This window comes from Rattus norvegicus, chromosome 15 (assembly GCF_036323735.1).
Source record: "Rattus norvegicus strain BN/NHsdMcwi chromosome 15, GRCr8, whole genome shotgun sequence".
Classification (NCBI taxonomy): domain Eukaryota; kingdom Metazoa; phylum Chordata; class Mammalia; order Rodentia; family Muridae; genus Rattus; species Rattus norvegicus.
The window spans coordinates 15,474,051-15,498,380 of NC_086033.1; the positions used below are offsets into that span (position 1 = coordinate 15,474,051).

General features: G+C 43.3%; 1 protein-coding gene and 1 long non-coding RNA gene across 7 annotated transcripts in view; one reads left to right on the plus strand and one right to left on the minus strand.

Moving 5' to 3' along the window:
* LOC134482084 (uncharacterized) lies at nt 1-22,760 on the plus strand. Its single transcript, XR_010058096.1, has 2 exons — nt 1-310; nt 18,290-22,760. It is a non-coding gene; the product is annotated as an uncharacterized LOC134482084 (long non-coding RNA).
* Nucleotides 1-24,330, minus strand: part of Ptprg (protein tyrosine phosphatase, receptor type, G) — a 683,913-nt gene that overhangs the window by 175,382 nt on the left and 484,201 nt on the right. The window lies entirely within an intron of this gene.

Consider the following 24,330-nt stretch of genomic DNA (forward strand, 5'->3'; position numbering starts at 1 on the left):
CGTGAGTTTTATGCATGAAACTGTTTTGGAGAGGGCAATGATCAAGACTTTGGAACTCTGGTCTGGAATACCCATTGAAGATGTCATAAAGAGAGCAAGGGGTCTTCCTTGTGTGAGCTTAGAAGACTGGAATGCTCAAAGTAATAGTGACGGCAGAGATCCAGATCAAGTTCCAGAAGGGAAGAGACTTTGCTGTTAGCAGGAGTATTCATGTACTATTCAGCCGCTGTCTTGTCCAAGAATGTGTATGTGCTGACCAGGCAAGGACCAAGAAGTAGCTGTCATTGTCAAAGAGATCAGCGCCATTCAGGTGAATCCTTCCAGACTTCATTGACACAATCAAGACGTGTTTCCCTGGATCAGCACACAGGGACTCGGAATCTAAGGAAGCCAGGCTATATCTTGAGCTGACCTTGGTAATGTAAACAGCATCCAAGTGGCATTGATGTCGAAGTCATGCAAGATGCAAGACTGAGTGAATCTTGGAGGCCAAACATCTTGTGACCAGCCTGGGAGTCTCTGTAGAGCTATCTTGAGAAGCAGTGAAGCCTTAGTTTCAATGTTAGGAATACTTAATGTCTACCAAGAACTGTCAGGGGACTTCTATTCCTTTTTTTTTTTTTTATTTAAGAAGCCTTTTATTTACATGTCAAATGTTTTTCCCTTTCCATGTTTCCTGTCCATAAGCCCCGTATCCCCTTCTTCTATGAGGGTGTTCCCTCTCCCCAACCAACCCTCTTCCCAACCCCCTGACATTCTTCTGCACTGAGGAGTGTAGCCTTGGCAGGACCAAAGGCTTCTCTTCCCATTGGTGCCCCTCAAAGCCATCCTCTGCTACATATGATAGGCAGCTGGAGCCATGGGTCTGTCCATGTGTAGTCTTTGGGCAGTGGTTTAGTCCCTGAGAGCTCTGGTTGGTTGGTATTGTTGTTCTTATGGGGTTGCAATCCCTTCAATCCTTGCTCTAATTCCTCCAACAGGGACCCCATTCTCAGTTCAGTGGTTTGCTGCTAGCATTCACTTCTGTATTTGACATGCTCTGGCTGAACCTCTCAGGACACAGCTATATCAGGTTCCTGTCAGCATGCATTCCTTAGCTTCATCTATATTATCTAGTTTTGGTGGCTGTACATAAATGGGCTGTATACCCAGATGGGGCAGGCTCTGAATGGCCATTCCTTCAGTCTCTGCTCCAAACTTTGTCTCCATATCTCCCTATGAATATTTTTGTATTTTTAAGAAGGACTGAAGTATCCACATTTTGATCATCCTTCTTGAACTTCATGTGGTCTGTAAATGTTGTCTTGGGTAATTCAAGCCTTTGGGCTAATATCCACTTATCAGTGAATGCATACTATGTGTGTGTTTTTGTGATTGGGTTACCTCACTCAGCATGATATTTCATTTGCCTATGAATTTCATGAAGTCATTGTTTTTGACAGCTGAGCAGTACTCCACTGTGTAGATGTACCACATTTTCTGTATCCATTCTTCTGTTGAAGGTCATCTGGGTTTTTTCCAACTTCTGGCAATTATTAATAAGGCTGCTATGAACATAGTGGAGCATGTGTCCTTGTTGTACATTAGAGAGTCATTTGGGGATACGCCCAGGAGAGGTATAGCTGTGTCCTCAGGTAGTGCAATGTCCAATTTTCTGAGGAACCTCCAGACTGATTTCCAGAGTGATTATACCAGTTTGCAATCCTACAAACAATGGAGGAGTGTTCTCTTTCTCCACATCCTCACCAGCATCTTCTGTCGCCTGAGTTTTTGATCTTAGCCATTCTAACTGGTGTGAGGTGGAATCTCAGAGCTGTTTTGATCTGCATTTCCCTGATGACTAAGGATGTTGAACATTTCTTTATGTACTTCTCAGCCATTCAATATTCCTCAGCTGAGAATTCTTTGTTTAGCTCTGTAACCCATTTTCTTAACAGGGTTATTTGGCTCTCTGGAGTCTAACTTCTTGAGTTCTTTGTATATTTTGGATATTAGACCTCTATCGGATGTAGGATTGGTAAAGATTTTTTCCAAATCTGTTGGTTGCTGTTTTGTCAGAATGACAGTGTTCTTTGACTTACAGAAGCTTGGCAGTTTTATGAACTCATATTTGTTGATTATTGATCTTAGAGCATAAGCCATTGATGTTCTTTTCAGGAAATTTTCCCCAGTGTTCATGTGTTCAAGGCTCTTCCCCAGTTTTTCTTCTATTAGTTTGAGTGTATCTGGTTTTATGTAGAGGTCCTTAATCCACTTGGACATAAGCTTTGTATAGGGAGATAAGAATGGGTCAATTTGTGTTCTTCTACATGCTGAGCTCCAGTTGAACCAGCACCATTTGTTGAATATGCTATCTTTTTTCTATTGGATGGTTTTAGCTTCTTTGTCAAAGACCAAGTGACCATAGGTATGTGGGTTCCTTTCTGAGTCTTCAATTCTATTCCACTGATCTACGTGTCTATCTCTGTACAATACCATACAATTTTTATCACTATTGCTCCATAATACTGCTTGAGATCAGGGATGGTGATTCCCTCAGAAGCTCTTTTATTGTTGAGGATAGTTTTCTCTATGCTTGTTTTTTTGTTATTCCAAATTAATTTGTGAATCACTCTTTCTAACTCTATGAAGAATTGAGTTGGAATTTTGATGGGGATTGCACTGAATCTGTAGATTGCTTTTGACAATTAATATTCTTATATTAATATTACTATATTAATCCTCCAGTCGATGAGCATGGGAGATCTTTCCATCTTTTGAGATCTTCAATTTCTTTCTTCAGAGACTTGAAGTTCTTGTCATATAGATCTTTCACTTGCTTGCTTAGTGTCTGTCACACTGAGGTATTTTATGTTCTGTGGGACTATTGTGAAGGGTGTCATTTCCCTAATTTTGTTTTCAGTCTGGTTATCTTTAAGTAGAGGAAGGCCACTAATTTCTTTGAGTTAATTTTATATCCAGTCACTTTGCTGAAGGTGTTTATCAGACTTAGTAGTTCTTTGGTGAACTTTTGGGGTCACTTAAGTATACTATAATATCATCTGCAAATAGTGATATTTTGACTTCTTCCTTTCCAATTTGTATCTCATTGACCTCTTTTTGTTGTCTGCTTGCTCTGGCTAGGACTTCGAATACAAATACTGTATTGAATAAGTAGGGAGAGAGTAGGCAGCCTTGTCTAGTATCTGATTTTAGTGGGATTGCTTCAAGTTTCTCTGCTCTTAGTTTAATGTTGGCTATTGGTTTGCTGTATATTGCTTTTACTATGTTTAGGTATGGGCCTTGAATTCCTGATCTTTCAAGGACATTTATCATGAAGGGGTGTTGAATTTTGTCAAATGCTTTTTCAGCATCTAATGAAATGATCATGTGTTTTTTCCCCCTTTGTTTATATAGTGGATTATGTTGATGGCTTTCCATATATTGAAGCATCCCTGCATCCCTGTGATGAAGCCTACTTGATAAAGATGGATGATCCTTTTGATGTGTCCTTGGATTCAGTTTGCAAGAATTTTATAGAGTATTTTTGTATATAGTATTCATAAGGAAAATTGGTCTGAAGTACTCTTTCTTTGTTGGATCTTTGTGTGGTTTGGGTATACGCATAATTGTGGCTTCATATAAGGAATTGGGTAGTGTTCTTTCTGTTTTTATTTTGTGGAATAGTTTGGACAGCATTGGTATGAGGTCTTCTATGAGGTCTGATAGAATTCTGCACTAAACCCATCTGGTCCTGGCCTCATTTTGTTCGGGAGACTTTTAATAATTACTTCTATTTCCTTAGGAGGTGTGGAATTGTTTAGATGGTTTATCTGATCCTCATTTAACTTTGATACCTGGTATTTGTCTAGAAAATTGTGCATTTCATCCAGATTTTCCAGTTTTGTTAGGCTTTTGTAGTAGGATCTGATGATTTTTTTTAAATTTCCTCAGATATGTCTCCCTTTTCATTTCTGATTTTGTTAATTTGGATAGTCTCTCTGTGCTGTCCGGTTAGTCTGGTTAAGGGTTTACTTATCTTGTTGATTTTCTCAAAGAACCAGCTCCTGGTTTTGTTGATTCTTTGTATATAGTCCTTTTTGTTTCTACTTGGTTGATTTCAGTCTTGAGTTTGATTATTTCCTGCCTTCTCCTCCTCTTGGGTGTGTTTGCTTCTTTTTGTTCTAGAGCTTTTATGTATGCTGTCAAGCTGCTAATGTATGCTCTCTCCTGTTTCTTTTTGGAGGCACTCAGAGCTATGAGTTTTCCTCTTAGCACTGCTTTCATAGTGTTCTATAAATTTGGGTATGTTGTGCCTTCATTTTTATTAAATTCTAAAGTCTTTAATTTCTTTGTTTATTTCTTCCTTGACCAGGTTTTCATTGAGTAGAGCATTGTCCAATTTCCATGTATATATGGGCTTTCTGTCTTTATTGTTGTTATTGAAGACCAGCCTCAGTCCGTGGTGATCTGATAGGATGCATGGGACTATTTCAATCTCCTTGTATCTGTTGAGGCCTGTTTTATGACCAATTATATGGTCAATTTTGGAGATAGTACTGTGAGGAGAAGAAGGTATATTCTTTTTTTTAAGGATGAAATGTTCTATAAATATATGTTAAATCCATTTGGTTCATAACTTCTGTTAGTTTCACTGTGTCTGTATTTATTTTCTGTTTCCATGATCTGTACACTGATGAGAGTGGGGTGTTGAAATCTCCTACTATTATTGTGTGAGGTGCAATGTGTGATTTGAGCTTTAGTAAGGTTTCTTTTATGGATGTGGGTGCCAATACATTTGGAGCATAGATATTTAGGATTGACAGTTCATCTTGGTGGATTTTTCTGTTGATGAATATGAAGTGTCCTTCCTTATCTTTTTTGATGACTTTTAGTTGAAAATCTATTTTATTCGATATTAGAATGGCTACTCCAGCTTGCTTCTTCAGAACATTTGCTTAGAAAGTTCTTTTCCAGCCTTTTACTCTGAAGTAGTGTCTGTCTTTGTCTCTGAGGTGTGTTTCATGTATCCAGCAAAATGCTGGGCCCTCTTTACTATCCAGTCTGTTAGTCTATGTCTTTGTATTGAGGAACTGAGTCCATTGATGTTCGGAGATATTAAGGAATAGTGATCCTTGCTTCCTGTTGTTTTTGTTGTTAGAGGTGGAATTATGGCTCTCTTCTTTTAGTTTCGTTGCAAGGAGATTACTTTCTTGCCTTTTCTAGGATTACATTCCTTCTTTGTGTTGGAGTTTTCCATCTATTATCCTTTGTAGGGCTGGATTTGTAGAAAGATATTGTGTAAATTTGGTTTTGTCATGAAGTATCTTGGTTTCCCCATCTATGTTAATTGAGAGCTGGCATTTGTGTTCTCTTAAGGTCTGTATGGCATCTGCCCAGGATCTTCTGGCTTTCCTAATCTCTGGTGAGAAGTCTGGTGTGATTCTGATGGGTTTGCCTTTATATGTTTCTTGACCTTTTCCTCTTACTGCTTTTAGTATTCTTTCTCTGTTTTGTGCATTTGGTGTTTTGAGTGTTATATGATTCGAGGAATTTCTTTTCTGATCCAATCTATTTGGAGTTCTGTAGGCTTCTCTTTCTTTAGGTTAGGGAAGTTTTCTTCTATAATTTTGTTGAAGATATTTACTGGCCCTTTAAGTTGGGAGTCCTTTCTCTCTTCTGTACCTATTATCCTTAGGTTTGATCTCATTGTGTCCTAGATTTCCTGGATGTTTTGGGTTAGGAGCTTTTTGCATTTTCTTTGACTGTTGTGTTAATGTTTTCTATGGTATCTTCTGCCCTTAAGATTCTCTCTTCTATCTCTTATATTCTGTTCATGATTCTGGCATCTATGACTCCTGATCTCTTCCCTAGGTTTTCTATCTCCAAGGTTGTCTCCCTTTGTGCTTTCTTTATTGTTTCTATTTCCATCTTTAAATCCTTGATGGTTTTGTTCCTTCACCTGTTTGGTTGTGTTTTCTTGTAATTCTTTAAGGGATTTTTGTGTTTCCTCTTTAAGGGCTTCTACTTGTTTACCTCTGTTGTCCTGTATTTCTTTAAGGGAGTTATTTATGTCCTTCTTAAAGTCCTCTATCATCATCATGAGATGTGATTTTTAATCCAAATCTTGCTTTTCTGGTGTGTTTGGATATCAAGTCTTTGCTTTGGTGGGAGAAGTGGGCTCTGATGATGCCAAGTAGTCTTGGTCTCTGTTGCTTATGTTCTGAGCTTGCCTCTCGCCATCAGGTTGTCTCTGGTGTTAGCTTGTTTTGCTGTCTCTGACAGTGGCTTGACCCTTCTGTAGGCCTGTGCATCAGCATTCCTGTACACCTGTTTTCTTTCAGCCAGTTCTGAGAGCAGAGAGCTGCTCCTGGGTTTGTGTGACCTGAAGCCTCCAGGCAGGTTCCTTGGCGAAGAAGAGCAGGTCTTACCTCTGCTCTTACTTTGTACGAATTCCTGGAGACTTGCTTTCAGCTCTGGGTGCTGGTCTTGCCCTGATTGCTCCTAGGTCCCTGAGCCCAGAGGGCACAGAGGGCACTAGGTGGGTTCTTCTTGGGTCAGGAATGTGAGAGGAAGTGGCAGTCTCCCCTGAGGTCTCAGGATTGTCAGCACTTCTGAGGGTCCAGCTCATTGCCCCATGGAATTTGGGTGCAGGGAGTTGTGGGACTGGTTCAGTTCCGACTTATCTATTCCTATAAGAGAAGCTGTATTTTCTGCTTATGGCAGAGCTGAAGGGTCTGCCCAAGTCCTTTGGAGCACAGAAAATTACAAGCTGAATATGTCGATGAGCTATACTGATTCATGCTGCTGGGTCTGCTTTTCCTAAAGTATGATTGTTGTATGCACCTATCCTTACATTTTAGAATGAAAATATTTGTAAGTTTTTTTGTTTTTGTTTGTTTGGTTGGTTGTTTTTTTTTTTTTTTTTTTTTTTTTTTTTTTTTACAAAAGCCCACAGTTAAAAGACTTTGGGCTTTTAAATTGTTGGAATTTTTAAAGACTCTGGGACATTTAAGGTTGAACCATAGTTTACATTAAGATATTAACATATGACTTTGGAGACAAGAGTTGGGGAGTTATGGCTCCAAGTTGGCAGGGGATGGACTGTACTGCTTAGCTGTAACTGTCAACAGACGCAATCTTCAACAATCTAGAACAGTGCTTCTTGTGATTTTGCTAGTTATGAATTATATTTGCATTATGCAGGATATCTGATGTACAACGCACAAAGGGATTGTGACCCACAGGTTAAGAACCACTGATCTAAAATCACTTGAGAAGCGAGTTTTATAACTGAGAGATTGTCTAGATCCTGTTGGCCTGTAGACTTGTCTCTTGGGGGTTGTCTCGAATGTTAATTGCTACAGGATGACACCGCCCATTGTGGGTGGCACTGTTCTCTAGTATAGGATCCTGGACTACATAAGAATAGGGAAGGATAAGTGAGCACAGGAGCACTCACTTCTCTTTGCTCTTAACTGTGGATGTGAAGTGATGAGCTGTGTGTATTTACACCTTGACAATGACTGTAACCTGCAACTGTAAGCCAAGTAAACTCTTTCCTAACCCATGATGCTTCTTGTCAAGGCGTTTGTCACAACAACAGAAAGGAAACTAGAACATGAATAAATTGAAAAGGATTGAGTTTATTCACACCCCTGTGACAGCAAACATGGTTCAGTAAAGACCAACCCAGGGCCAATGGGGATAACAGGGCACCACAGTGTCCAGCTGCCACTTTGGTTCAGATTCCCTGTCAGGTGTGATATAAAAGTAGAGCTTTGTGTGACAATAGGGTTACATTCCTTCCTGTGTCTTATCACATGCAACAGGACAGAGACAGAAGGGGACAACACTGAATCTCTTTAGGGACTATGAAAAACCTAGCCTTACCCTGACCTGGACTCTAACATTAATAACCATTTTCTCAAACAGATGCAGAGTCCATGAGCTCTCAGTTAGGAATCTTTACTTTCCTCCACGTAATTCTTCATGAGATTTTAGGCAACTTCGGCTGTGAGTTGCTGTTTTTCTTTCGCACTCTGACAGGATCTCTCCTCACAGGCGTGGATGCATGCCTACATCTCGGGGCCATGTTTCCTGTTTAGCCTTGTAGTCAGTCAATCTCTCAGAGGACACCAGATGGGACTTTACACACTTGGATGGCATCATTCCCTAATGGCACTAACTCTTTGACGAGTAACACTTAACAGATAGGTGGAGTTTTGAAGGTCCATACACTGCATTATACTGAGTACCAGCAGAGAGCCCCCACGGGAAGCAAGCAATTCTCCATGTAGAACTAGCGATTCTTTTCATGCTGATGTTCCTGCAACCAGAGTCAAAGTGAGACTTCACCATAGTCGCAGACATGCAGTAGCAGTGGGCTTCACACCCAAGTGGTCCCCTCTAGTTTGACACCAGATGTCGACCCTTGACCCTTTCTCTGAGTCCATTCTTTTTTTTTTTTTTTTTTGGTTCTTTTTTTCGGAGCTGGGGACCGAACCCAGGGCCTTGTGCTTCCTAGGTAAGCGCTCTACCACTGAGCTAAATCCCCAGCCCCTCTCTGAGTCCATTCTTGCAGTGATCCTATCATGATCTATTTCTTCAGGTCTGTCTGCCTGTCAGCACAGCCGACGTCACCTATAATCCCATCATGGCAGTCACCTGAGCTACTGAAAATCTTCATCACAAGTCTTCTACTGCCTATATCCACAATTTCCATCTAAGGGCGATAGCCACTTATTGAGTTCTTCAAATCCCCAAGGACCACGGAGACCATGAGAAATAATCTTAAACTTTCATATAGATTCATATGCACTCACTATCAGGTAGTGGTATGGAGGGACACAGGTGGAAACAGCAGTCAAATCCCGGTATTTGTTCTATCCCTTAAGTGTAGGGACAGCTGGTATATAGGGGAAGCTAAGGACCCAAAGTGAATACTAGCCCAGGTTTTTAAATGACAGGTTCCCTTTACTGCAGCATTTTTCAGAGAGCTTTTATTCCACTAAAGCAGTCAGTCTCTAGGAAGATACACAAGATTAGACAGTATTTCCCAGCAGTTGATCAAGGTCAAACATATTCCAGTAGAATAGAGTAAGCTAAGAGTAGATAGAGCTGGGGCAGTCCAGAGCACCACCTCTGGCAATGGTTCATAGTTCCAAGGGCTGATCTTCTCAGAGTGATTTAACTTCTTGACAAGGGACACAGCAAAGAGAACCCAGTTCCATGGAAGAAACTGGCCAGAACAATTCTAGGGTGGTGGCTGCCTAAATATTAGTTTATAGAGTTTGTGAGCATGAAGTAATAGAAGATACCACCAACATAGCTACTCAAATTTTGTCTACACAAGAACCATTTCCCCTTTGACTCTTCTGATCTCCAGGACACAACATACTCCAAGACCCTCACTCTGATCACCTGGCTTCTAGTAATCCCCATAGTTAAAGGGATGTAGCCTCAAGCCCCAAAGCATGCAATATTCACACACTATTCCAGAAGCTTAAAGGCCATTTCTTTTCATTGATCACCAAAATTTTTTCAGTTCATAGCTCTTGTATTTCTCAGAAGCAAGTTTCATGAATGTAGAGAAAACAGGAAACTACTAAAAAGACAAGTAAATGCCAAGGGACTTAGAAATGCAAGTGGATCACACAGGACAGAGTACTGCCTATGATGTCACTTAGTCTAGAAATGCAAGGCCATGCAAACAGCAATGCAGGCTGCCATGCAGAATCAGCTGCCTCCCTGGGTAGCCTTCCATACACACAGGTACTGTCTTCCTAAGAAACTTGCAAGGCAGGGTCTGCGTCTTGATCTTTTTTTTTTTTTTAAGTACCCACTCTATTGCTGGTTTGCAGACGCTGTTGAATAACTCTGTGCTGAGCAGATAAATGGCTTCATATTACTGAGTCATAAAAGAATATTTACTTATTTTGCACTCGATGCAGTTGTGCTGGCGAGAATATTTGGCACCTGATTACAGAATGTCTGATGTAATCCAGACTAAAGTAAAGTCGGTGATTGGGCCTGTTGAGAAAAATAGGGCACCAGTCACAGAGTTGGTAATTCTGTGGCAATTAATTCCTTCTTGCAGTGGCTTTTTCTGTTACCCGTTTTCTTCTAGCCAGGGTCCCATCAGGAGACTGAAACCACACCAGTAATTTGAACGTGGAGATTTTCATACAAAGAACTGCTAGCAAGTAAAAAGGAGTTAACTACTGAAACTGGGTGGGATGAGAGAGTGCCCTGAAGGGAGGCTAGGTTAGAGCAGAGGGGAGCTATTACCTCAGGAAGAGAAGCAACAAGGGAGGAATTCAGTATGTGAAGCAGCACCCCAAGGCTGGGCTACTGAGTTACAGGGAACAGATATTCAGCTTAAAGCAAGAAGGAGGCTAGGAGGCAAGATGTTGCTGCAGCACAGAAATGGTCCTCTAAAAAGTAACGCTTCAAGAGTGATGCTGGCCGGAGGGAGAGAGGAGTGGCCCTTGAGGGTCGTGGAGAAACTTACCTGGAAGCACAGGCCGCAGCAAATCCACAGGAATGGAGCTGCGAAGCACTGCTAAGACTCCTACCAGTACACTCTAACCAACCGAGGGCAAAGAATCGTTCATAAGGTCAGCTCCAGGTGGGTAGGTGGGCGAGCTTATAACTGGAAGGAAACAGCTGCCAAATGACACAATTTACTCTGGAGCGCTTCAGTGAGAACGGAGAGACACCACTGTCTTATCACCAGCAGTCACTAAGAACTCTATAAGGAAAAGATTGCATTTCCCCTCCCTCAGAAGAATAAAAGAGGAGGAAATAGTTGGTAACCCTGGTGGCTCAAAGCAAATAAAAGCTAATGAGCGAATGACTGAATGCATATTAGTTGCTGGTGCCCTTTATTTTTGTATGGGAGGCACCCCAGTGTGTGTGTGTGTGTGTGTGTGTGTGTGTGTGTGTGTGTGTGTGTGTGTAGCTGCACATGTGTGTATTATCTTTAAAGGCCAGAAGACAACCCTAAAAATCTTTCCTCTTGCCATGTCCAAGTTAATGCAGCTGGTGAGCAAGCTTCAGGATCCACCCCTGTCTCCCTTCCCAGGGCAAGCACCATCCTCAAACAGGCTTTCCTGAGTGAGTTCCGTATGTAATTTCCTACACAGATCTCAGTATCGGCGCTCGTGACAGATCTGAGATTCTGAGCCTTCTGACAAGTTCAAATGAAGACACAGCAATCACAGGCATGTGAGTTGTACGAGAGAGAGAGAGAGAGACACATTTCTACAGCTACCCTCATGTCTCTTTGTTCTCAGTCTTGACTGGAACGCCTTCAAGGCTTCTAATTGGTAGGTAAGAAGACTGGGGTTTAACGAAGAAAATCAAGTTCCTAATGTCAAGAGTGGCTTGACATTGATAATTCCCACCGAGGATAATCAAGCACAGGAAGCTACTACTCCTCTCTTCAATAAGGTTCTCTCTCCTGCGGATAGGAATGATTCCACTCATCCTCTGGAAACGGAATGATAACTTAGGAAGCAGATTGCACATAAGACAAACACCCAAAGATGTTCAGGCTTACAAAAGGGTAAAGTTACAATAAAGCTTTGCTACAATGTTACATGAAATTCACCACCTACATCTTACAGGTTTCCCCACGAAGGAAAGAGCAGTTTTTCCAACTGCACTGTAAGGTAAGAGGTGACAGGTATCTGGGGTTGTAGCTTACAGGTAGATGACTTGCCTAGCAGGAAGAAGGCCCTGGGACTGATCCCCAGCATGGTTACAAGAAGCGGGGTGCTATTAAAAGAGTCAAAACCAAACCCAGGGTTAAGATACTAGGAGAGAATTGTATGCTGTCTAGGAAAGGCAACATCTTGTGGCTTGACACTTGACGGAAGGCTCTCCCATCTCTCCTTCTTTGGCTAGTCAGGACCCCACTGCTTGGTCTGCTGAGATGGCCCATGCTGTGCTATGTATAAGACAAACAAAAACCAGAGTACCAGCCGCCATGACACTACATGGATCCTGCCGAGAGTCCATTGATTCCTTAAAGGCAAAGCTACATAATTTGCAAACATTCTTCTACGTCATCTCCTTTCCAACATTTCTATAGACAATTTCCTCTAAAGAAGAGATTAACATAGGCTGAGAGCTCCTTAGCTTAAACAACTGAAGCCAGAAGTTTTTCAGATTACATGGATTTTTGGAAGACTTGCACATTCCTGATATGTTATCTTGGGGATAGGACTCAGATTTAAACATGAAATTCATCAATCACTCCTAATCCTTTTTTTTTAACTTTCAGAGAAATGAGGTTAATTTAGCTCAGTTCTAGAGAGTAAGATCAGAACACTGACATGAGCTTCTCTGGAGACTGGGGGGATGGAAAGGAGAGCGGACAGTCCTAGACCCCACGGGAAGCCAGGCATGCTCTATTATCCTCATGTGAGAGGTAACTTGTTCATATGACACATAATTACTTTTGAGACAGGATCTCATTATGGAGCCCTGGCTGGTGTGGAAGTTACTATGTTTATAAGGCTAGCCTAGAACTCACAGGGATTAGCCTGCCTCTCCCTTCCAACTGCCAGGCTTAAAGGCATAAGCTATCCTACCCAGCCTGTTCCCCCCTATCCCCTTTTTTGAAACAGTGTCTTGTTACATAGCCTAGGCTGGTGACACATTCCTGGTTCTCCTACCTGTCTCCTGAGGACCCAGATTACGGGCACATGCTGGCATGTACTGTGTTATGTATATACATTAATTGGTAACTATGTTTTCAGTATGCCTCCATTTTTCACTGTCCTATGAGGTCGGTGTGGGGTTTTCCTCTGCCTGGCATTCTTGGCTCATGCAGTTTGGATCTGGGGTACTTTTGTGTTCACATAGAGGACATAGATGCTACTGGTAAAGAGTCAGATTTGGTGGTGGTGTCATAAATAAACCAGGAATTAAGATAATTTGTGAATAGAAAGAAAACAATACTTCCCAAGTTCATGAGCTTTTCTTCAGAAACTTGTTCTTTCATAATCGCTACATTGTAGCAAGAGACTCCACCTGCCACATTCATTACTGGGTCAGGTGAACCTGAGGGAAGAATAAGAGATCAAAGGCGATTTACATACCTCAGGCAACCTGTCACCGGGTAACTGACTGCTCTGCATCCAGGGTCATACATGCTGGCTCTGTGCCACCTGCAGAGCTGTGGGACTTGTTAAAAGTGCCAATGCAGGAATGTCACTTCTCACACTGACTCTCTACTCCCTGTGGCCTCCGGCCTCAACTTAAAACCAGCTTCCCAGCTACCCAGAGGCAACATCACCAGTCTCTTCCCCAAGGGGAAGCCTTCTGGTCTTACGCAAAACAAGTCAACTGGTGTCTATCTAACGGGAAGTAAAAATCAAATGGAGGCTTTCTGTGCTAAGCCTGTATGAACAGACCTCCATCTTCCACAGTGCGGCTTAGAGTTGCTCTGAATTCGGATGTCTGTACTAAATAATTTGTGGTTACACAGCAGCAATCTTGAATTTTCTTTGAGTTTTAATCTGCTCAAACTATGTCAAAGCCTAATAAAAGTATGACAAGATTGGTCCAAACCATTCATCGGAATATTCATATAGCAACTTGACCATGGTGGCTGGTACCTAGAAAACACAATGAAGTTCTCCCTTGACAGCGGCTAAAATATATTATCTTAGTTCAGTGACAGTCATAAATGTCTATGTATAAGTGTCCATCCCCCAAGATCAGGCAGACCCATTAATAAAACATACAGCCATTCACAACTCCAAGATGACCTTGTTTCTTCAATTGCGATGTTTAAGTAATGAAGATTTCTTTATTACATAAGTAAAGCCTGCTAACTGCAAAAATTTACAAAAATATCAGTAGGGAAAACTATGAAACATAAAAATGTATTTCATTTTTCCGTAGAAAAGCCTTGTCAGTTTGTTTAAAAGTCTACTTCTAGGTTGCTGTGGGTGGAGGTTTTCCTGTTTGCTTTTTCAGAAATTAACGTAGAGTAATATGACAGCCAAATAATAATTCCGCTAGGCGAGGTCTTACAGAAACTACCTTCAGAGCTCTGAGTTTTGACGTGGTCTGTCACACGTGACCTTGTAGGTCTTACCAAGTCTTCTACAGGCAGCTCACTCCTTACCAAAGCAATAATCATAAAGCAAGAAATAGGCTCAAATCTTCTATTTCAAAGGGTCCGGTGCACACAGGTACTGACGTCTCAGTGGCTTCACAGGGCCTGGTGAACACTGGGGACTTCGTCATCATCTACTAAGCAAATGACTGTTTCAACACACAAGGAAAGCTCAGGTCATTGCCAAGAGAAAGGCAATTGAATCCAGGAAACAAGACTGAAAGTCCTTCTGACTATCCCTCTGCCTAGCTTCTCAATTAGTGGATCCTGCAATCTCTCAACCTGCAGGACGTCATCTCTAAATCTCACAGCTGACCGACAGAGCAAAGCAAAAGGAGAGCATGTATGCCAACCAAGGAAGCAGCTCCGAAGGGAAGAGGCACACAACCACGCTCTCTAATCTCACCAGGACACGGCATCCGAGTCAGAGTGGTGAGAAACACCTCGCCATGATGTCTTGCTGCTGTTTATAATTTAGAAAATCCTTACAAAGTTTTAAACAAACGTTGCCACAGGAGCATGTTGAGCTCCTGCAAGGAAGGAAGACCCTCTCCCGCCATGGCTGAGAGCTATGCTGTGGATGGCGAGCATACTATCTCAGAGGACAGCCCATCCCTGAGAGCTTAAGAGGACATGTCTAAGCCATATAGCTTAGCAATCAGAAACAGTCGAGATGTAGTTCTGTTAGCACAGGCAGCCTAAGGTTCTTAGAATATTATTGGCTCTTTGTTTAAATTTTTTTCTTGAGGTAGGGTCTTTCTAGGTAGCCTTAGCTGTTCTAGAACTCTCTATGAAGACCAGGCAGACCTTGAAGTAACAGTGGCCTACTTGTCTTTGCTCCCAGTGCTGGGATTAAAGGTGTGCTACACCATGCCAGTTTAGAGTTTGTATCCCAAAGTCATCCAAAGGTCTACAGGTTAAGAGTCCACAGAATGGTGCTATGGGAGGTAACAGAGCCTTGAGTTGGTGGGTGCCTTGCAGGCATGCTCAAACCACTGGCAATGTGCTCTGGAAAGAGAGAGCCTCGATTCTTTTTGTTCCTGTAATGAATCAGGCAGTTGCTGTCTGCCATATACTCCTGTGAGGACGAACCACTTCACCACAGGCTTCCCAAAGTAGAAGCCAGAACCTCCAAAACTTTGAGCTCCAAGAAACCTTTAGTCATGACAAAGCAGACACAGATACTCTGCCACCTGGCTCAAGCCTGTTTCGTTCTCCACCTGCCACAAGATGGCAGGAGGATGAAGGGAGAGGCAAGGAGATGACTGCAGGGGCTTGCCTCAGGGGAATCAAAGAAAAAGAAGAAACTATTGTACATTCCATTTTAGGGCTGGCCCTTCCAGGCATATTTGAGCAAAGGAAGGGAGCTAGGTGACATGAAAGAGAAGGGAGGAAAAGAGGAAAGGAGACGGAAGAGGAGAGAAAGGAAGGGCAGGATTAAAAAAAAAAAAGCCTGGTGTGGTGCCTCAGACTTATTACTCGATCCTAGTACTTGGGAAGCAGAGGCAGTGGTTTTACAGTAGTTCTAGGTCAGACTGGGCCACCTTGTCTCAGAAAAGCAAAACGAGGAGCTGAGAGATGGCTCAGTAGTTAAGAGCATACATTGCTCTCCGAGAGGACCTGAGTTAGGGTCCCGGCACAATGCAGTGTCTCACAACCATCGGGACTCCCGTTCCCGGAGATCAGATGTCCTCTTTTGGCATCTGTGGCTCTCGTGTGCTGTATGCACATACATGTGAGCAAGACACTCACATCCATAGCATGTAAAGTGCTAAAGAAGTGACAGGGGCTAGAGAACAGGGCTAGGATGTGCAGTGTTTACTTACCCATCTTATTTTATTTTATTTATTTTATTTTTTATCTTTATTAACTTGAGTATTTCTTATTTACATTATGGTTGTTATTCCCCTTTCTGGGTTCCAGGCCAACATCCCTCTCCCCTTCTATATGGGCTTCCCCCCCTCCCCATCCTCCCCCTATTACCACCCTCCCCCCAACAATCCCGTTCACTGGGGGTTCAGTCTTAGCAGGACCAAGAGCTTCCCCTTCCACTGGTGCTCTTACTAGGCTATTCATTGCTACCTATGAGGTCAGAGTCCAGGGTCAGTCCATGTATAGTCTTTGGGTAGTGGCTTAGTCCCTGGAAGCTCTGGTTGCTTGGCATTGTTGTTCATATGGGGTCTCGAGCCCCTTCAAGCTCTTCCAGTCCTTTCTCTTATTCCTTCAACGGGGGTCCTGTTCTCAGTTCAGTGGTTTGCTGCTGGCATTCGCCTCTGTATTTGCTGTATTCTGGCTGTGTCTCTCAGAGCGATCTACATCCGGTTCCTGTCTCAGCCATTGGGCATTCCTCAGCTGTGAATTCTTTGTTTAGCTCTGAACCCCATTTTTTAATGGGGTTACCCATCTTATTTTATACTACTTTCAGCAACTCCATTGGAAGAAGTCTATCTTGACTGGAGGAAGGGAAGGCAGGACTCTGGTTGATGCTCAAGTGATATGCATGTGGTCAGGGCCAAGTGTGCCAGCATTTCAGGAGGAGTTTAATTTACTGGGTGTGCGCTGGGAGCAAGGCAGAGGAGAGGCTTCCTTATATACAGGGAGAGTCACAGCATGACACAGGAAGATCATAGCCTCGAGGCTGACTGTTCAATAACCGGGAATACAAAGTAAAGGAAGGCTGCCAAGAAACAGGGTTTATGGGGAAATGTCTGTTTTTAAACGTGATTTTTATAGGAGCAAAAACTCACGGTGTGCTGAACAGCAGAGTCCTACAAAAGGTAGTGCAGGGGTTATGACCCAGAAGCTTGTGGGTTTCTTTGCTGATCTGAGGAAAATGTGGGGAAGGGTCAGTAAAACATTCTAGGGCATTGATTAGAATTCACTGTGGCACTTGGGTGATAGCTTGGGAAACTACTGGTTCCTGCCATGGAATGTGAGGAGTTCCCATGTTTTTATACAGTACGCTGTCCATTTCCTTCATAACCCTCCTGGTCAGGACGATCCCCTGTCCACAGGCCTCCCCAAGGGGCACTGGTGGAAAACAGCAATAATTCGCTTTGTAGATTTGCTAGAAGTGAAGATTTCCTAGCAATGAGTATCAGAAACTGTCACTTAACAGAAGTTATTATTGGGCTCGGAGAAATCTTTAGTCATAGAATATGTCCCTTCTAGCAGAAGGGCCGACATATAGTTCCCAGTACAAGAGAAGGAAGAACAGGAGGAGGAGAAGAAGGAGGAGGAGGAGGAGGAGGAGGAGGAGGGGGAGGAGGAGGAGGAGGAGGAGGAGGAGGAGGAGGAGGAGGAGGAGGAGGGGGAGGAGGAGGAGGAGGAGGAGGAGGAAGAGGAGGAGGAGGAGGAGAAGGAGGAGGAGGAGGAGGAGAAAGAGGGGGAGGAAGAGGAGGAAGAGGAGGAGGAGGAGGAAGAGGAAGAGGAAGACAAGGAGGAAGGAGTCAGTGGCAGAGAACAACAGAAAAAGTATTCTATTAGGTTTTATTTTTTTAAATTTAATTTTTAATTTTAGAAAGCTGTTGAAATATGGTATAACTGCTTAAGTATATATGCACAGCTAAGTACCTGACCAGTAGCTGAAGATGAGAAAAATGGTGGACTAATATTGGCCCCTTGGCATTAGACAATGGAGGATGAACTTCTATCTGGCTTTAAAAAAAAAAAAACTGTCAGAATAAACAATCAAAAGACCGGGAGCTTAGGAGCAAATGGATTTTAAGCAGTGAAGGGGGAAAGAAATCAATGAATATATGGGTCAGTGTCTATCCCTGATGACTCCTTCAAGAGAAGAGACATGTCTACTGTGTGGGTCTACCCTTTCAGATGATAGTTTTGAACAAGGACAATGTTCACTGTGGAGAAAAACGGTCTGTGCACTTGTGCAAAGAACAGGGTCATTTCGGAATAGTGTTAGCAATAAAGATGGAAGGTTGTTGTTTTTTTTTTTTTTTCTTTTTTTTCGGAGCTGGGGACCGAACCCAGGACCTTGTGCTTGCTAGGCAAGCGCTCTAACCACTGAGCTAAATCCCCAACCCAAGATTGGAGGTTTTTTAAGCAGTTCATTCTCTTAGGGGTGATGTGGATCCACTGGGAAGGGAATGCTCGTGGAAAACTCCACCTGCAAGGATGGTTTGGGGCCAGAATAATCCATCTGCATTTCATTCACAGGACCCTGGCGAGCAACTGGCCCCTTCTGGATGAGGACATGATACATACTCCTGCCGTGGGTAGAGCACGAGGCTCAGAGCTGACACCCTACATGAGCATTTCAGACACCTGACTGACGGATGACCAAGCATGAGCAGTAACAGCCTCAAGCTCAAAGTTCGAGGTTAACGTAAACACATCAAAACTCACTAACGTGACTGCAAAACCAGTTGAAGAAGTAATCAAGTTCTTTGGCCCCGGTCCTATATGCAAATGTTGCAGTAATGAACCGTGATTTCTTTTTTTTTTTTTTTAATTTTTAAAGACAGTGTCGTCACCTAACTGTGGCTAATCTGGAATTCGTGGACGTCACCGAAGTCACAACGATCTACCTGCCTCTGCCTCCCAAGTACTAGGATCAAAGCTGTCCATCACACTGGTGGACCATGGGAAATTACCACACAGCTATAGCTGGGCAAGGTATAAACTGACGTCTCGTATAACTCTCCTGAACTCCACTTGGAACCTTGGTTAGTTGTAGGAACTGCTGGGGTAGCATGAGGCATCTGAATTTTTTTCATGAAGGTAAGTTTTCAACAGATATCAGGGTCCGGGCAGAAGGAGTAAGCATGTGTCCCCATGGCTCAGCCTCATGGGGTCCCTATTCTCACTCTTTCAGGCCAAAGTCCTCAACCGCACAAGCAAATGTTTTCCTGTGTATCTCTCTAATAAGAAGGGGTCTCCTCAGAAACCTCACAACAGGTTCCCTTGGCATTTTTTTTTTACCACTTTAATTATAGCAAACTTTTTTTTTTGTTCTTTTTTTCAGAGCTGGGGACCGAACCCGGGGCCTTGCGCTTCCTAGGTAAGCGCTCTACCACTGAGCTAAATCCCCAGCCCCTATAGCAAACGTTTAACCAGGGCAGAAAAATTTAGCAGAGTGGTCAAAAAAAGCAACAATGAGAAAGGAAACCCTCCCCCTCGATCTCCAAAGAGGTGCCGCACTGAACTAGCATAGAAACAACCCATCTGTCCACAGCTCTCTGCAGAGCACGCACCATCGAAAGGCTTCCCCTTACTTATCCCATAATATTTCCACTGGTATTTATTCCATGCCTAAAATGTCCATGCGTTTAGCCAAAGCGGCCTGAAGTTAAGGACGTGAGAACTGAGAACTTGGGCAACACAGACTTTGTAGCAAGGACGCCCATATTCCTCCCATGTATTCCTGTATTCCTGACAGGAGAGCAGAGGGCCTCCCCGGCGAACCTAGGTTGCGTCCAGACCCACTCTCTGACACATGTGATGCCAGATCACAGGCGAGAAAGGAAGCTGTCACTACTGTTTGTTCTAGGGACACCAGACACAGGAAGAGACAGCAATGCCATCAGAGGGCTGGGTGTTCACTCAGCGGGGAGGAAATTGCAGAGGTAGAAAGGAGACTTCCATTTCCTTGTTTGAAATCGCATTTATCTTCAAAGGACAAAAGCATCCTCAGATGATGGGAGCAGAAATAAACACCCAATTCCTGCCACATTGGGGGGTGGGTGGGGAGGGAAGGGCTGGCCACAAGCCTTTCCAAATTCTTCACACACAAGAACATGTACCATGGGAGTGCAAACATTTGCTGTGCCCCCTCCCCACAGACTAAACAGCTCTGGTGACCAGGATGCTCATCCGCTCACTGGTCCCATGAATTAAAGGGTGGATGTCAGCTTCCTCGTCTAAAATGAAGCCTCTAAATGGGTGTGTCTCATCCATTTGTGCTTGCTTCGGTCACTTGATGTCCAGTGCCTTGGTAGAAACTTGGTACGGCAAACATGCATAGATCCCCTAATTGCTATGTTCGCCTATGATATTAACAGTTCATCGATGATCGCAGTCATCGATAATGTGACTCATGCCATCAAAAGTCTCCACCAAGCATCACATCAATGACTACTTAGTATTCCAGGTTCAGGACTGGCCTAACTTAATAGGTTCTATCATGTCGGGCATTGGAATCCTATTCCAAGCTGCCAGAGGCTGACACATGTGCACAAAGGTTTCCAACTTCCACCCCTAACTCCCCACCACCAAAAGCTTCAATTATTTTTATAGGGTTAATTTCCAGTCTTATTATAAAACACCATTTTGAAGGGTTATTTTTTTATATTTATTATATAAGTACACTGTAGCTGTCCTCACAGATCTCATTACAGATGGTTGTGAGCCACCATGTGGTTGCTGAGATTTGAACTCAGGACCTCTAGAAGAGCAGTCAGTGCTCTTAACCACTGAGCCATCTCTCCAGCAGGGTTATTTTTTTTAAAAATGCTGTGAGGGTATGCTTCAGCCAGAGTCTGTGCAGGGAGAGCGGACACAGACTGAACATCCTGAGTGAAAGCAGCCTTGGAGGCTCCATTCTGAACCATGTGTTCAGTCAAATCCTCCATAGAAGAGCTTAGCACAGTTCCACTGAGGACATTTCTCCTCTTTGTTAGAACTTGTATTACATTTACTTATTTCCTATGCAAGCTCACTCAAGTGTGCGGAGGGGTATGAGAGGACAATTTGTGGGAGGCGGTTCTCTCCTCCCATGTGGGTCCAGGGCACACAACTCATGTTGTCAGGCTTGGTGGCAAGTGCCTTCAGCAGCTGGGCCATGTCAGTGGCCCAGGAGATTTCTTAAATGCAGGGACTGTCAGAACAAACTGGAGAAGGAGCTGCATGTATAGTGACATGGCACAGGGGGCATCACTGAAGAGTCACCATGAAGGATTCTGCTCGGCCAGCAATTTGGAAATCTATCTGCGTGCACACCCCCATCTCTACACTTCCAGCACATCCTTTGGCTGTGAGCTTTCCATCACTTCAAGCATGAGAGGCTAGGTCCGACCAAACTCTGCTGTCCATCTTCCTGAGATTAAGTAGAAAACACCTAACATATGTTCTAGAAAATCCTCTGACCCTGTCTCACAAAAAAACCCAAGAGAAAACCAATTGCTGGAGAAGCCCAGGTTCCCTGGAAAGCAGAGATAGAAACAGGGATCAGGCTGACAGGTCCGGGGCAGCATCCGGCTCTGTGAGGTCAGGCATGTCGATGGATGCCTGGCCCTTCCCCCAAGGCCTACTAAAATCTAGGTGAGCGTGGAAACTCTTAAAGCCAAGGAAGAGGGCTGAAGATATTCAGAATGACTATTCATCTACTTAAGTATCAAATAATATAATGCAGCTAACAGCACTTAATAAAAATTCAAGGATTATAGGGAAGCAGAGTGATGCTAAATATTTTTGCAAGGCCTTTTCAACAATTAGTTCCGTGATTCCTCAAAAGCGAAGGGGCAGTGACCTTAATCTGAGGCCATCGGCCGCTCAAACCTGGCCAAGGTGGCACTGGTTATTACAATTCAGAGGGACTCGTTGCTTTGTCTTAATACAGTTTTAAAGAAAATACAGTTTCACTAAAAGTACTTTTGAAAATCCCCGCCTCACCTAAAACAGATGCTGTGACCTAATGTTCGTCTACGCTTCTCGACTCACAAAAACATTCCTCAAACACGAACGGCTCGCTCTGTGTACCCTGCGGTAGGAAACTGAATGAGGACCCAAGAGTAAACCATCACACTATGTCTGCTACACATGTCTGATCTACTCAGCCCACCTGAAAGCAGGAAAACAGAAATTGCACGGATGGCATCTTTTAGAAAGTCAAATGTCTAGCCTTTATGGCTTCTGATCATTAGTCTAGACTTACCTATTCTCTATATGTGACCTAAGGTTATTCTCACTGGTATTTAATACACTTACTCCAGTGTATTTAACCACCAAACTACTGGAATTTCTGAAGCCCTATTTTTAAAGCATGTAAGAGTGACATTTTCTTCCTACCTGGGAAACTGTCATAATGTTGCTTTCTGACAGATCCCAATATATTTATGCCCCAGCATTTTCTAACCTGGGTGAAGGTGGAAGAAACATCTTCTTCTGCCCTAAAAAGAAAAGGTGTGTCAGGATGTACTGTGACTCACTGTACACTCAGAACAACCGTCCTCTGAAACCCACAAGGGCTGCTGTGGGCTGCTTTGACTTGTATTTGCTGGACTGCACACGGGTCTGGAGTTGCACAGCCTCTGGCAGAACATCCTGAACTACATTTGATGGGAGGCACAGTCTCCCTTCTCAGCCAGAAGATTGCATGAGTAAGATCTAAGGGAACTGTACAGGCTGTCCTGTACCAAACCTATTTTATAGCATTAGATTTTTTACAACCAACGTCCTTTATAGCACTAAGTGGCAGGAGGCAATCACTTACAAAGAGGCTCAGGGTTTGCCCTTCACTTAAGTGCATGATGATAGGGATGTTGGCTAACCGCTTCTTTGTTGTCTCCGATAGTGAGTTTCTAATGGTGTCATCTTAAGTGAGACTGGCCCATAATTTCACTTTTAAGGGGGTTGGGTTTTTTTTTTTTTTTTTTTTTTTTGCTTCGTGCTTTTAAGACAAGCTGCTAAACTATATATTTTTAAATTCTTATGTTACTATAAATGGAATAGGAATGGAAGGCCTTGGGAATTGTAAATTGTAATTGAGTACAAAATATGACTGGTATAACGGGCAGTGCAGACCACCTAATTTGTTCTTTTGTTCAGATAATTGTAATTGGGCTTCTGCTTGGTCATCAACCTGGCCTCACACACAAGGTTGTAGAGATAATATGTTATTGCAAGTGAGGACAGTAATTTTTACATAGGAAGACTACAGATTATCTTGTAGAAATACACTAATCCAATTCATGGGTTCACAAGCCTTATGAGACTGGTGCAAGATGAACGCATACAGTGGAAAGTGGCCGGCTGTATCCGAAGATAAAGCTCACGACAGCACCGGCACAGGAACGAACCATCACTAACCTCTGCTGAGCTCGCCAAAAAGAGCTCCCCAAAAAATAAAAACATGGCCTCAAAAAGGCAAAAGGTTCGTTTAATACAGTCATGTGGTGCACACAGACAAGGAGAGAGACGATATAGAAGTGAACATCCAATGAGGAAAGGGGCAAGAAGTGAGCTTGGATTAATTGGAAGTGTTGGAACAATAATAAGGGCATTTCCACAAGCCTGGCTAGGAGCCTTGCTCTTGAAGTTACTCCAGGAGTGCCGAGCCACGCCCCTACTCCACGGGGGCCAAGACACGCCCCCACTCCAGGAGTGCCGAGCCACGCCCCTGCTCCAGGAGGGCCAAGCCATGCTCCTACTCCAGGAGTGCTATTTTAATAAGTTGCTTCAAATACAGGCTCCAAGAGCCTGAAACTAATTTTCTGTCTCTTAAATAAGAACATAAAATTCCTTCCAATCCTGGTAATAGAAAGAGATTGTTTTTCCCAAGGTTCCAGCCACCTCCATCTATTTTCTTTACAGCCAAACCAATTCAGTGCACTACCCTTATCTCTCTGCAGAGAGCGCACTCACCAAAGCTTGCTTAAAATGCTAACCAGGTTAGTCAGCCTGCCTCCTGACATGACCCCACCCCACCCCACCCCACTCCCACACACAATGCCCAGAACTGGTGACCTTCAAGGCTCTTAGCATGTTGTTGGGACTCCAGCAACGTCAGGATTGCCTCCAGTGTTTGTGGTTTTACACAGCCCCCCAGAGACCCATAGTTCTGCTGAGAGGCCATCAGTGAGCTGTGGCCTTTGAGATACAATCCCACAGCACTCCGATTGTACTTCCCTTTTAGCTGACCTCAGCTGAGTGCTGTTTACCTCAGGAAAGTGTCTCCTGATCCAGCGCTGGGTCTGTTGTGTTGACTAATAGGCTCTCAGAGCACTCTTTCCTTCTAAGACCTAATCAAGGTTTACCATAGGACCACTGTTAGTTTTCCTTATGTATCTTCATGTGTATGTATGTGCACATATTCATCCGTGTACAGGTGCATATGTATGCACATGCCGATGTGACACATGTGGAGGCCAGAGGCCAACATCCGGTGTCCTTCCTTGGGGTCACTGGCTCTTTAGGTATTGTTCACCTTGCTTTTTTTTTTTTTTTTTTTATTCTTTTTTTCGGAGCTGGGGACCGAACCC